We start from the raw sequence: 15,362 nt of genomic DNA on the forward strand, positions 1-15,362 counted from the left end.
AGTTTTGTGCAGTCTCGTCTAATGGTATATTGCAAGAAAATTGTTCAATAAAGATCTTACATGAAGCTATATACAAGGATTTGGAGTTGGGTAACTGGCCCTAAACGATGTTAAGTTTGCGCACAAAGCCTTAGCTTCCTGGAAGTACAAATTGTTACATTGTTACCAAACATGGCATATTGGTCACGCGAACTTTTGAATACTATTTCTCTCCAAGATTCTAAAGCCCAAAGCCCCATTAAATTGAGACAAAATACCAACAGCGTCTCATAAATTATTGCGTGAAATTTCAAGGGAAGGATAACCACACTTGGGTAGGCATTACTCAAGGTTCTTTGCAGCATCCCTTCGGCCCCTAGCTGCAACCCCTTTCATTACTTTTACTGTACCTCCGCTCATATTCTCTTTCCTCCATCATACTTTCCACCGTCTCCTAACAATTATTTCAAAGTGCAACTGCGAGGTTTTCCTCCTGTTACACCTTTCAAACCTTTCTCATGTCAGTTTTCCTCTCAGCGCTGAATGACATCATAGGTCCCAGCGCTTGGCCTGCGGCCTAAATTTTATGTTCCATTCCACCGCACTTGGGGGCTGGATACCATCCCATGTCCCATGACGTCATAATCCGTCACTTCTCCCCCGGCGCTACAACATGAGAATCACATTACCCGGGATTTTCCCGTTTTGTGGGAGGCCTTGACATTTCAGGAATCTGATTTGGAATCGGGAATAGCGGGCGTCTGCGTGTAATCCGCATTGTGTTGGTTCGAAATGACAATTCCTTCATCCTTCGGTTTTTTTTTTTATTTTTTATTTTTATTTTTTTTTTTTTGGAGAAATGTTATCACATTGTTTGAAAGGACGGTGATGCATCTGGTACTATTTTCTGGTATACTTTATTTAAGAAAGCTTTTTTTCCTAAGAGATTTTGTTATTTTTGCTCTCTCTCTCTCTCTCTCTCTCTCTCTCTCTCTCTCTCTCTCTCTCTCTCTCTCTCTCTCTCTTATATCTATTATTCATGCAGAACAGTAACTCTTATTTAATAAGTGTTAAATATTGCAGCGTTGTATCAGTTAACAAATAAGTAATTGGTTATGAAAAAAAAGTTATTACTTTTAGTTTAATGTAAATTTTTTATGTTAATTTCTAACACTTTTTCTGTTATTGTTGAGCTATACTTAATAGTCATTTTGTTCAAGACACTATTAGGCATTGTCTTAAACTAGGTTCTACTCCCGGGGTTAATGTGCAGTTTGATAATTTTTTCATTAATTCTCGTAAATGATTCATTGCTGTCCATTCTCTGGGTCTTTCCACCTTCGACTTTCTCCACTTAGAGGAGAGAGTCGAGTACTCTCTGGCCATAACCGTATTTCCCTCACGTGGAGATTTAACTTTTGTGAAAGGGAAGGGATTTATTTTAGAAACAAAAAACGAGACTCTCTCTCTCTCTCTCTCTCTCTCTCTCTCTCTCTCTCTCTCTCTCTCTCTCTCTCTCTCTCTCGATTTGGAAATTCATGTAGGTTTCCTATTATTTTTCCTTTGTATTTTTTATTAAAGGGGCTTTCCTCCCTTAGCTTTCATTCTTAGTTCCATGAAATGCGTAGCAGCTAAAGGGGAACAGGATTATTGCCTTTTTACCCTTCAGTGTTTATTTGTAGATGTAGCTGCAAAACATTACAGGAATTAGAACAATATAGAGGAAATGCATAAATATAGAGTGTCTTTGATGTCGTCAAGTGATTATTAACCTTGCTTTGTGGAAAGGGGAAAGTTTTGGAATGCTATTTTGTTTTCTATAAATGCCCCCAAAAAGCATTTTATCAGCAGGTGTACATGACGCAGATTGAAACGTAGGCTCGTTTTACATTGCATTAATGATTATATATTTAAGAGATATTGTTGCCTGCCGGAGTCTTTTTTTTAATTTGTGAGGGGTGGGCCGTTGTAGGGATGGGAAGGGCCCAGGAAGGAGAGAAATCTCCTAGAAAGTACACAACCATTGCAACAATGTTTCAAATGGTCCTGTTGTGAGTAGAAAACTACCTTCTGTGTCTCAGGACTTTTTGATATGTTCATATTCTCCTAACGTTCTCCTGAGAACAGTATCTTGGTCTTCACTTGTGTAGCTTATTAAAAAAAAAGTGTCTCTGAAGAGCAAATAATATATATATCCCTTGCAAACAGAAATCGTAACAATGGCTCTGCAGCAACAGGGATGATGATGAAGCCGACTTTGATCTCACAGTTGGAAGAGATTTATTAAAGAATTTCCCGACTTTTAATAAGATATAGGGTTTGAATAATTACCGTCGCAACTCTGAAGATGAAGTTCTCTCGAGATGTAGAGAATCTCCCTTTAGAAGCGGAAGGCTTTATGGGAAGATTAAAGCCAGCTCAAATAGATGAGGAAAAAAGGGCTTTTGTTTTGACTAGGCATATGCTTCACGTAAGTTCTTTGAATGTATTTTGTAATTCATTATGTTTTATATTGGAATAAGAACCTGGATTCGCGTATATTTAAGAGGGAAATGGGAAGTATACCGGAATTTCTGTAGTCATTTGCTCATTCTCTCTCTCTCTCTCTCTCTCTCTCTCTCTCTCTCTCTCTCTCTCTCTCTCTCTCTCTCTATATATATATATATATATATATATATATATATATATATATATATATATATATATATATATAATATATATAAATATCTATAAATATATATAATATATATATATATATATATATATATATATACATATATACATACATACATATACATACACACATACATGAATACTCATATAATCCTGTTTTCTTCCCCATAAAACTTGCTGTAAAGGTCTCTTCCCCGCGGGTATTCGGCCTTTTGATTCGCGCAAAGCGTTTCCATTGAAAATGTCCGATCTGGAAGCTGGCACCCCCCACCCCCCCACCCCACCCACCCATTCATTGGCGAAAATTGCACATTGCAATGTAGAAGTCTATGAAAGATATTTACCAGTTGGAGGCAACTGATTACTCTCCTTTGTTACACTCTGCAACACATCATAAAAGAACAGCTTCCCCCCGCCCGGGTGTTTTTATTTTTGATTACCCTGTATCGCCATGAATTTCGTTATCGCGTATTTAGTTTTCCAATGTTTTGTTTTTGATTACCCTGTATCACCGTGAATTTAGATACTGTATATATAGTCAGTTTTCCGATGTTTTATTTTTGATTACCTTGTATCACCATGAGTTTGGTTACCGTATATCCAGTTTTCTCATTTTATTTTTGATTACCCTGTATCACCGTGAATTTAGTTACCGTATATCCAGTTTTTTCATTTTATTTTTGGTTACCCTGTATCCCATGCCGTATAATCAGTTTTCCGATGTTTTATTATTGATTACCCTGTAACAGTATGATTCCCCCTTCTGTTTTATTTTTGATTACCTAGTATCAGGATGAATTTCGTTCTCGAGTATTCACTCTTCCCCCCGCCCATGTTTTATTTTTGATTTCCTTGTATCACAATGAATTCCGTTATCGTACATTTCTTCTTTATAATCAGTTGCTTCGCATTCCTCCTCTTAACTTGCCTTTCACCGTGTTTGTTAACGTGGGCGTGTTGTAAGTACCGCAGATACGTATTGCGTATTTGTGTTGCAGGGGAGAAGGAAAAAAATGAAATATCCATTTTGTTATTGCAGTAGTTAGTTTGAATGGTTCTCCCACGTTCCAAACCCCACTTTCAATTTTTTTTTTTTTTTTTTTTTGCGGAATCTGGAAAAGTTTGGAATTGGCGATTGCCCACGTTTTGCTGTTTTTAAGGCAGCCGCTTGGATTGTGGGGCCATGTATATATATATATATATTTATATATATATATTTATATATATATATATATGTATACATATATGTATGTATGTATATATGTGTGTGTGTGTGCGTGTGTGTGCGCGCGCGCGCGCGCGCCTATGCCGGTGTGTGCGGGCACTGGAGTTTTTACGTGTGTTTTTCAAGCGCGTATAATTTTTATATTAAAATCGCAAGTTTTTGAAAATTAGCGTGAAAATCAGTATGAAAGTTCGATCGCTATCAAGAGAAAATTCAGTGGGTTTGACTGAAAGCAGATTGTCAATAAATGACAATTAGATATTTTAGTTTTCAAATCTCTCTCTCTCTCTCTCTCTCTCTCTCTCTCTCTCTCTCTCTCAGGTGAGAAATTTTCCTGTGGGCTTTTTTTTTTGTAATGCAGGACGTTGAAACTCTTTCTGCTTCGTTTTAAATGCGTTGATTGCTGTTACACTAGTAAGATTAGTTATTAAGGTGGTTAGAATGTCATATTGATCGTAATAAGGTTTCCGTTGTGAAGATCATTCAGTGTTTTATTCAATAATTAGATCCAGCAGTTTACAGCTGCAAAGCACTTGATCACATACCCCAAAGTCATTGAAAACGGGCACCTTAATGGCAGAATAAGTCATATCACTTAGAGGGAAAGGGACTCCGTATTTAAAGAAGAAAAGATCTCAGAGATCCATCCTACCTCCCTCCCTCCCTCCCTCCCTCTCCCTCCCTGACGGCCCAGAAGAACCTGTAAGGGATTAGAAAATTGAGAACTGAACCCCAAAGTGAGTTACTGGAGAGATTAGGACGTTTCTGTACCGACGAAGGAGCTTTCGATCACCGGTGCCTCTTTATTAAAAGGGGATACAGTTTGTAAACAAAAAGGGGCACCTCACCTTTAAAAGCCAATACCCCACAAAGAAAGAGAGAGAGAGAGAGAGAGAGAGAGAGAGAGAGAGAGAGAGAGAGAGAGAGAGAGAGAGAGAGCGGCATAGACATTTGTATGTGTGTTTCTGTAGTAGTTTTTCTTTTTAATTATAGCCTATACTACCTGGAGAGAGAGAGAGATTTGTATCTGTTTGTTTAGTAGCTTTTTTAAATTATAGCCTATACTACTTGGAGAGAGAGAGAGAGAGACGTTTGTATGTTTGTTTAATAAGTTTTTTTAAATTACACTCTTGATTACCGGGTGCATCGCATAAGTAAGCAATACTTCAGGTCACGGTTGTTGAATACTGCCCAGAGTAGATAGACATTATAAGAGTTCATTGTAGCTGGTCGCACACTTCAAAATCAAACAAGGAGCTTGCACTGTTGTATTTATTTTGGATACTACTGAATATCAGTTAAACCCCTTAGAGTGGTGCGAAGCTATCTAGATCATTGATAACTTTCACTGGATTTTTACAGAATGAGCCAGGAAGAGAAATCTTGCACTGTTAACCTGCCCCACCCCGTCACTGTATAAATGAGACATTCACATTGGGCTTCTCAAAATTAGAAAATTTATGAGCGACCATTTTCTTATAAGATTTATCTGAGATGATACATTTCTCTTGTATATTAACAGCTATGATTTTAATAGTATAGGTTGATAGTGAAATTTGTTGTATTGATATTCTTTCTCAATTTTGTACTCGCATTTTGACAACAGTGAGGCCGGAAAATATCCGATTAGCGATCCTGTGTTCGTTTGTTAGGCCGAGTTTAGATTTTCTATTTTTTCCATCAGGTTTTGCCTTCCTAAGTATGGTTTATTCATTGCTTTACCATTTTGTCTTCAAATATGTTCCAGTTTTAATGAAATTTGCCGTAAAGTTGTGGATAGTTTCAAAATTGGTCTTTGATCTCACATCTTACTTAATATTTTGACTTTCAAAAATGTTATTAGATCATTGTAACCAAGGGTGTATTTAGCAGTTACATAATCAGGTATTTGTTGGTCTTGTTATAATCTCAAAGAGTTCATACTGTGACATTAGAGACGCCCTTTGTTTTCAAGTCAGCTTCAAGTTGTACATCCCTTCTAACTGCGCAGATGTGGGAAATATAAGTTTCATAGATCTCATTCTTTTCCTTCTCCCTTCCCTTTTCGCCAGTATTAGCAGACTGACTGGCTTGTAAGTTTTTCCTTTTCCCTTTTTTTTTTTGAGGGATGTGCTGCCTTTTCCCATTGTAAATTCAGGCAAGGCAAGCCCTTCTTCGCCCTCATTCCCACAACTTGGATGGCGCTGTCTTCTTTATGGTGTCTGCTGAAGCCAGGTAGGTCTGAGAGTGATGCAAAACTGTCCGGAGATGTTTTTTATGGGGAAGATTGACAGTTGGAAGACATTTTTTTAACTTGGCCCACGGCCCTTCCACGTTACTCGTGTTTTATTTAGCCGGTGGTCGATTGTTCGTTCCTCCGTTTCCCAAAATTCCTTATGTGTTTTATTGTAACATGATGATACTTGTATATATATTTTAATATATATTTTGATATGGAGGTGTGCTTTTTAGTATTCTGTATTTTCCATCTCACATTCCACCCTCTTCTAACAATTGTGTCACAGTGCAACTGCTTTGAGGTTTTCTTCCTGTTACACCTCTCATCAAGCCTTTTTACTCTAATTTGCCCTTTCAGCGTTGAATGATCTCGTGAGTCCCAGCGCTTTGCCTTTGGACTGATTTTATATTTTATTTCATTCCATTAGGTTTGCTTTTGTATTTTACGAGCTTAAAGATTACATTAGACAGACTCTTCCTACAGTACATTTTTACACCCAACTGTATGAATGGGATCGAAGGCTTTAGCAGTAATTCTGCTGGGAAGCGCCTGAACCTTCCTGTGGAAACTGACTTTGCAATACAAAAATGAAGTGCTGCAAGAGTATGGATAGATATTTATACTAAATACCTAAGATGGAACTTCTTGTATTTTTTTTTATCCAGTTTCTGTTCATAAAACCTGGCCATGAGTTCAAACGAAAGATTTTCAGAGATTTCAGAATCTAAGAAAGTATCAATAATATTATTTGGTTCACTGTACGGTAGCGTATGATTAGTTATTAGAAGGATTGTCTTTTCATGTCAGAACAATTAGCTAAAGTTAGACATGACGACATACAGTTACAAATAACTGGCGAGTACCCAAGGAGTATATGCCGTTTAGCAGTGTCTGTTTCGCTGAAGATTCATGTCACAGGAAGGTTTGTTTAATGCCTAATTTATTTTGATTATTTATTGTGGCCGAAAAAATAAAAAAATTTTTAACTTTCCTCGTTGGTGATAATTTTTTTTATCCCTTTTCAACATCTTTCAGACTTGAACTGAGGGTCTTAGTGCAACGTAGTGATTGCTTACATCCGAATAACCTCTTTTTCTGAAAATAAATGATCTGTCAAAAACAGCTGTTTCGTGGTTCGCTGTAAGAATTGGCATCTCGTTTCTACTGTATATGCAAGAGATGTATAATAATTCTACTGGTCAGCTTAGTTCATGCTCTGTCTGTCTCTCGGGAATAAATTGATATATTCTTGATTCGTATCTAATTTTTAAATAAAATTTATTATCATTATAAATAAGATAAGTTTAAGACATAGCTCCTCTCTGCTTTTTTGTGAGATTTTTTGAGAGGTTGTAATTGATACTAACTTCCTAGAGTTTCGTGTAATGCGAAATTATTGAGTAGTGTGCTACATTCAAAAAGCAGTTGTTTAGCCAATGACAGGGCCTCGGCATACCATCCCGCTCTGGAAACGGGTTGTTATGCTCTTAATGGCTTCACTTCTTTTTCTGAACAGCTGAAAATTGTCCTTCCATTGCGCCGCGCCGCGTTTTTTTTTTTTTTTTATGTGCTTTCGGGTCTTTATTTATCCAAGATTACGTTTTGGTCCATGGACTTCTTTCACCACACTTTTATTAATATTTTACGGGTATTTTACTTTTTAAAGAATGAATGAGTTTGACCCATGTGATATTTTAATGTGATGTTTACGCCTCTGATCATCCTTGATTGCCAATAAAAACTAATACATTGCTGTAAGCCGAATGTAAGCATAATTCTTTAGATTGAAATTATCTGCAAGGAGGTAGGCACATATACTTGTAGGATCATTTGTATTTAGTCATTTGTAAAAATATGGGCACGAGAATTGATCAGTATAGAATGTCAAAAAGTTTTTTCTCACTCATGAATAATCTGTTCTATTTGCTTAAATGCAAAATCTTAGTGATGAGTTAGGCCAGGCTTTATACACAGTCAACTTCCTTTTCCTTTTAGACTTTGAGTTTTAAGCAGATTATGTTTTCCATGCTTTCAGTATATGAATATTCATCTATTTCCCCGTGACACCCACTCTTTGACACCCAACTAATGAGTTGTATCTTGGAATACTTCAGTACCCATATGTTTATTATATTCAGCCGGTAAGAGTTATAAAATGTTATGCATTTAATAAGTTCTTTTAGGATTATCTTTGGAAAAATTAGTAGAGAGAGAGAGAGAGAGAGAGAGAGAGAGAGAGAGAGAGAGAGAGAGAGAGAGAGAGCAGTACATCCATCTCCATGTAAAATTCATGTTTCCCAGAAACACTTAATTCATAAGCATTCTCTTGTCTTCTGTGCTTATCGCATTCCATTTTTTTTTATTTCCCGAGTAAAAAAAAAAACTCGGGAAATGGAGGACCCGTGAAGATTCGTTCACCAGGTAGTTACCCGTTAGCGGCACACGTACGCCTCTGCATAATGCAGGGGGGCGAGACTTGATGGGGCAAGTTGTGTGAGTCTTGGAAGAGGTAAACTTGCTCCTGGTCGTGTAGGGAAAAAATATGTTTATGTGTGTATATATATATATATATATATATATATATATATATATATATATATATATATATATATATATATATATGTATATATATAAACATTCTTTTCCTTACACGACCAAGAACACATATATATATATATATATATATATATATATATATATATATATATATATATATATATATATATATATATATATATATATATATATATATATATATATATACATTAGATATGAAGAGAATCCGTTTTACATTTCACATTACGTCTTAGACTATGAAAATTGTGACAAAAAACATGCTTCATTGGTCATCAATAGTCACTGATGATTCCATTAAGAAAATTATTATAAATAACAAGAAATACTGCCTCTGCGTCAAAAACTGAAGAAAAAATTGATGTATCAATCTGCTCCATCGTATATAGCACCATGACCAGTACCAGGACATTCAGTCCATTCTGAAGAATTTTAGTGGTATTAGATTATGTTTCAAGATTAACAATATTGTTAGATTATATGTTACAAGGTTAACAAAAGCATATCTGCATCACTTATGGTGCACTACTCATGAACTGGAAAATTCTTAGGTTCCTTCAGTCATCAGAATTCTAATGATGTAAAAATACTAAATGTTGCACCGGACGAAACAAAAAAGACGATTTTAAGGTTTCATTTCAAGTAAAATTCAACCACACCCATGAACTGTAGTTTATAATTATTCAGTCGAATACAGAACTAGCTGACATTACGTATACTTGGTATCATCTGTCATTATGTCTGTATTCCCTTTCTTCTTCTTTTTCTTCTTCTTCTTCTTCTTCTGGGAACATCTAGCTCGTCAAAGTCAGCTGTAGTACAGTCATCTTCAATTTAATATTTCTGGTAGGAGGTCCCTCCCACTCCGGCGTCTGAGCACCCTTGGGACTTGAAATATTTTGAATAAATTTTTCTCGTGGCACTACTGCACGGAGAGTTTCTTCAAAGGGCTGTTTTCGTGCTCGCTAACTAGTGCACTTCATTTACATCTCTCTCTCTCTCTCTCTCTCTCTCTCTCTCTCAGTTGGGTTAATTTTGTCAGTGATATAATTTTGAACATTGTAAAAAATATTTCACAAGACATAAAAATCTCTCTCTCTCTCTCTCTCTCTCTCTCTCTCTCTCTCTCTCTCTCTCTCTCTTCTTTCAATTGGGTTAATTTTGTCAGTGATATATTTTTGAACGTTGTAAAAAATATTTCACAAGGTAAAAATCTCTCTCTCTCTCTCTCTCTCTCTCTCTCTCTCTCTCTCTCTCTCTCTCTCTCTCTCTCTCTCTCTCTCCCTTTCAATTGGGTTAATTTTTTCACTGATATATTTTTGAACATTGTAAAAAATATTTCACAAGACATAAAAATTTCTCTCTCTCTCTCTCTCTCTCTCTCTCTCTCTCTCTCTCTCTCTCTCTCTCTCAGTTGGGTTAATTTTGTCTGTGACATGTTTCTGAACATTGTCAACAGCAACAAAAATTGACTAAACATTAAAAATCTGTTGAAAATATTCAGTGGTTAAGTTCAAACGTGTTTTCTGCTTATCCTTCGTAAAGACTCATCTCCGAAAGAACCACAATTCACTTCCAGAAATAAGAGTTGGCTCAACATTTCCGTCATTCATTTCAACTTCTGCAGCCCTCGTACGCGTTCAGCTTCCGTTTCACAACTTTTTGCTACAACTGGTCTCAGCTGCTTTCTTCCTTGTTCAGTCCACCGTGTTTAGATCTAGTTTATTTAGTAGTAGATATATATATATATATATATATATATATATATATATATATATATATATATATATATATATATGTATATATATTTGTGTGTGTATATGCATGCCTGATTTGTATTGATTATATATATACATACATATATATATAGTGTACATGTATGTGTATATATAATATACATTTGTAATATGTGTATATATATATGTGTGTGTGTGTGTGTGTGTGTAGGCACGTATATAAAGACACTGCCTTGTACCCATATGGAACGGACTCCCAGTTCTCACTAAAACCACACAGATGGCAGGAGCCCAAATATATCTTTTTATATATGAGAAGAGATTTGCAAGAGATCTGGGGAATCCTGACGAGGACCCGGTAATCCACTCGTAATATGGACTCCATTCTTATTCTCCTGTTTCATAAATATGAGCGGACTGCATCTTAAGATATTTCTTATAAAGTACTCTCTCTCTCTCTCTCTCTCTCTCTCTCTCTCTCTCTCTCTCTCTCTCTCTCTCTCTCTCTCTCTCTCAAGTGAGTTAATTTTTTATGTATTTGTGTGCGAAATACTTGGAACACTTTGATTTTTCTTTTGCGATGCCGTTGTTAGAAGTATAATGTATATAGAGTAAGAAATTTTTCATGAATTTTCATCATATTAGCCACACGAGTAGCGCTTTCAGTTATCACAAGCCCTAATGAAGTGCGCGGAAATTTGCACGCAAAAATAATATATGTAATATGGGAAACAGGAATTCTTTTAGAAAATGGCTGAAGTCATCCTGAAAATGCAATGCACTACTACCCTAACACTATTCTTCTTGCATTTTAATTTATCTATGTAATATTTTTTTTCTGTTTTAATAAGTGAGTTCTCTTCTTTCTGTATTTTCCTTTACTTCGTCTCACCTCTTCCTAATGAACACCATCATATTCTTTGGAAGCTTGAATTTCAAGTCAGTGGCCCCATTGGTGGGCTTTTTCCATATGAATGGGTTTCATCTGCTGAATAATAATAATAATAATAATAATAATAATAATAATAATAATAATAATAATAATAATAATAATAATAATAATACTCGCCCTCTAGAAAAAGTGAACAAGCCATTTGAGCCATTTTGCCTCGAAGGGAGAGCTACATGGATGATGAATATTCAAAAGAACAGCATCCCAAAAGTTGCGAAGAAAAATACTAGAAGACTGCAGTATCAACATTATGTCTGTAAATGGAGTTAATCATTATTTTTGTAGCATTAGTTGGTGTAGTTTCCAGGCGCTGCAAAAAATTAAATTGAATTGAATGAACCACCATCAAGTTTTGTCACGTGATCAGGATAATTAAACTGCATCATGGCGCGTGGAAAAGGGTTTTGCTGTAACAATAAAAGTTTTATTATAGGATTTTGTGTCACAACTCCTGCAAGGATTTTAGAGAAAAAACACTGAAAGATGAATCATTTGGGGGTTACACTAAAAAGATTTCTTTGGACATCAAAACTAATTTTTTTTTATCACGAAGACAATAAGCACCAGTGGTTCTGCTCAGTGCAGGCTACATCAAGATATTCGACGTATCGTAAAAACAATTTCCGCTTTTTATTAGTTTTCTGCAAAAGAAAACTATTGAGATGGCTTTTTGTCTCTCCGTCCGCACTTTTTCTGTCCGCCCTCAGTTCTTAAAAACTACTGGGGCTAGAGGGCTGCAAATTGGTATGTTGATCATCCACCCTCCAATCATCAAGCATACCAAATTGCAGCCCTCTAGCCTGAGTAGTTTTGATTTTATTTAAGGTTACAGTTAGTCATGATCGTGCGTCTGGCACAGCTATAGGTGCCAACAACACAGGTCACCACCGGGCCGTGGTTGAAAGTTTCATGGGCCACGGCTGAAAGTTTCATGGACTGTGGCTGAGAGTTACATACAGCATTATACTAGCCATGATCGTGCCTCTGGCACCGCTATAGGTGCCAACAACACAGGCCACCACCGGGCCGTGGTTGAAAGTTTCATGGGCCACGGCTGAGAGTTTTATGGGCCGTGGCTGAGAGTTTCATACAGCATTATACACTGTACAGAAAACTCGATTGCGCCGAAGAAACTTCGGCGCATTTTTTACTCTTTTTATTTAGGAGCCAGAAATTGTATTTACGAGGCTTGCTGAGGTTGAAAAGGGTCATTCATTAGTTTATGTTAGCAGTTCAAAATTCCCAAAACAATTCAGAGAACTCCAGGCATTGTATTGATTCATCAGTCAGCTTAATTGTTAAGTCTGCATATACCTTGAGCTTATTTTCTCTTGTTGATTCTTTATGGTAAGCCCTGTAGTTTTTCTTGAAACCTTGAGCTCGTTTTCTATTGTTGATTCTTCATGGCAAACACTGAAGTTTTTCTTGAGACCTTGGGCTCGTTTTCTGTTGTTGATTCTTTGTGGTTAGCCCTGTAGGTTTTCTTGAAGCCTTGAGGTCGTTTTCTATTGTTAATTCTTTATGGTAAGTCCTGTAGTTTTTCTTGAAACTTTGAGCTCGTTTTCTATTGTTCATTCTTTATGGCAAGCCCTGTAGGCTCTCATGAAACCTTGAGCTCGTTCGTTTTCTATTGTTGATTCTTTATGGCAAGCCCTGTAGGCTTTCTTGAAACCTTGAGCTCGTTTTCTATTGTTGACTCTTTATGGTAAGCCCTGTAGTTGTTCTTGAAACCTTGAGCTCGTTTTCTATGGTTGATTCTTTATGGTAAGCCCTGTAGGCTTCCTTGAAACCTTGAGCTCGTTTTCTATTGTTGATTCTTCATGGTAAGCCCTGTAGTTTTTTCGTGACGCCTTTTCATAGGAAAACTCACAAACACAGAAATTTTCTGTCTAAGCTTTTAATATATTCAGATCACTAGTGAACCTCATAGTAATTTTTAAAGACATTTTCTTCCAATATCTTTAAGATGAGTAGAACATGACAAATCACCTTAGGAAACTCTTAATAAGAGGCTTCCAGTAATGCTCAGTTATAATAGTCCCTTAACCCTTGTATTTTCCTGTGAAAGCTTACTGATTATATATGCAGAACACGAACGTGTTCATTTCATCTGGACGCCTTTTCTGCATACTCATAAACGTAGCCCCCTCTGTTCACAGCAAAATATTGTGAGCAGCGTGTGTGTGTGTGTGTGTGTGTGTGTGTGTATGTGTGTGTTTGTGTAAGTATGTTCTGGTGTAAAAACATCCACCGGAATTAATTACAAAAGGCTATAGCTGGAGATTGTTTATCAAAGTTTGAAAAAAGAAATCTTGAGGACTCTGGCTATACAAAGACGTTAAGAATAGAAAAAGTGGAGTATAACTGCCAACATCATCATTGTAAGCTAGCAAAGAGAACGTTAGACGAGAGAGAGAGAGAGAGAGAGAGAGAGAGAGAGAGAGAGAGAGAGAGAGAGAGAGAGAGAGAGCCTTGGACAGCGACGGACTCCGGAGGCCTTGCTCTTTGTTTAAAAGAGAGAGAGAGAGAGAGAGAGAGAGAGAGAGAGAGAGAGAGAAAATGTTGCCAGTTTACCGTTCCCTGTGGAAATTTGTCATTTTTAGGCGTAGCTATAAATTTTCTGGTATTTTTTTCTCCTCTGTTTTATTTTACTGGATAATTCTTTACATTTATATCCTTCTCTCTCTCCTCTCTCTCTCTCTCTCTCTCTCTCTCTCTCTCTCTCTCTCTCTCTCTATATATATATATATATATATATATATATATATATATCTCTCTCTCTCTCTCTCTCTCTCTCTCTCTCTCTCTCTCTATATATATATATATATATATATATATATATATATATATATATATATATATATATATATATATATATATATATATATATATATATATATATATATATATATATACATATATATACATATATATATATATATATATATATATATATATATATATATATTATATATGTGTGTGTGTGTGTTTCATTGTAGTACACTAGTGACAAAAGATTTATGCGGGAAAGTTTACCTGAAGCAATGGAAAATTGGGTTAAAGAATTTTGTTTTTATTATTTCCTTGTCTTTCGATTTAAAATACTGTGTTGTTCTTTTGATTAATGCAATACCTGCTCTACCAGTACAAGAAACGGTACTTTTAAAATGTAAATAATATTATGTGACATTGATTTTCTTAAAGTCAAGTCCTGCTAGTTTTATTTTTCATTTTCGAGCATTTGATATATATGTTGAAATATTATTTGTGCATGTGTCTCTAGATGTCTGCTATTTTATGCTACGCTTATGCAATAAAATCGACGCTTAAAATAAATGCCTTTAGCCATTGTTTTAATGGATATTTTGAGGTCTGTCATGCTTTTATGTGCTGTGCTCTTTTTTTATCCAATCTCGCTGTTGCTTAACGCGCGTAACTGACAGGACTCGAATCAGATTTTGTCCAGGAAGAATTCAGGTAACTTTAAAAAATAACTATTGCAGTAGTCAGGAGAAATTATTGCATTTTAGTTATCTGTATGTGAGTCAAACCATACCACTGATTATTTCGAAGCACCTCAATATATATGTACAGTAAGGTTCTTAGTTGTATGAAAGTTCCTTAGGTACGCAATACGCAGTTTTAGTGTTCTGTAAAAGAACACTATTGTGCCGGCTCTGTCGGTCCGTCCGCACTTTTTCTGTCCGCACATTTTCTGTCCGCTAACAGATCTTAAAAACTAACGAGGCTAGAAGGGCTGCAAATTGGTATGTTGATCATCCATCCTCCAATCATCAAACATACAAAATTGTAGCCCTCTAGCCCCAGTAGATTTTATTTTATTTAAGGTTAAATTTAGCCATAATCGTGCATCTGCCAACGATATAGGACAGGCCACCACCGAGCCGTGGTTAAAGTTCCATGGACCGCGGGTCATACACCATTATATCGAGTTCACCGAAAGATAGATCTATTTTCGGTGGCCTTGATTATACGCTGTACAGA

General features: G+C 36.1%; 1 protein-coding gene across 1 annotated transcript in view; it reads left to right on the forward strand.

Annotated features, from left to right (window-relative positions):
• by (blistery) overlaps positions 1 to 15,362 on the forward strand; it is a 372,062-nt gene that overhangs the window by 171,001 nt on the left and 185,699 nt on the right.

This window comes from Macrobrachium rosenbergii, chromosome 50, assembly GCF_040412425.1.
Source record: "Macrobrachium rosenbergii isolate ZJJX-2024 chromosome 50, ASM4041242v1, whole genome shotgun sequence".
NCBI lineage: Eukaryota > Metazoa > Arthropoda > Malacostraca > Decapoda > Palaemonidae > Macrobrachium > Macrobrachium rosenbergii.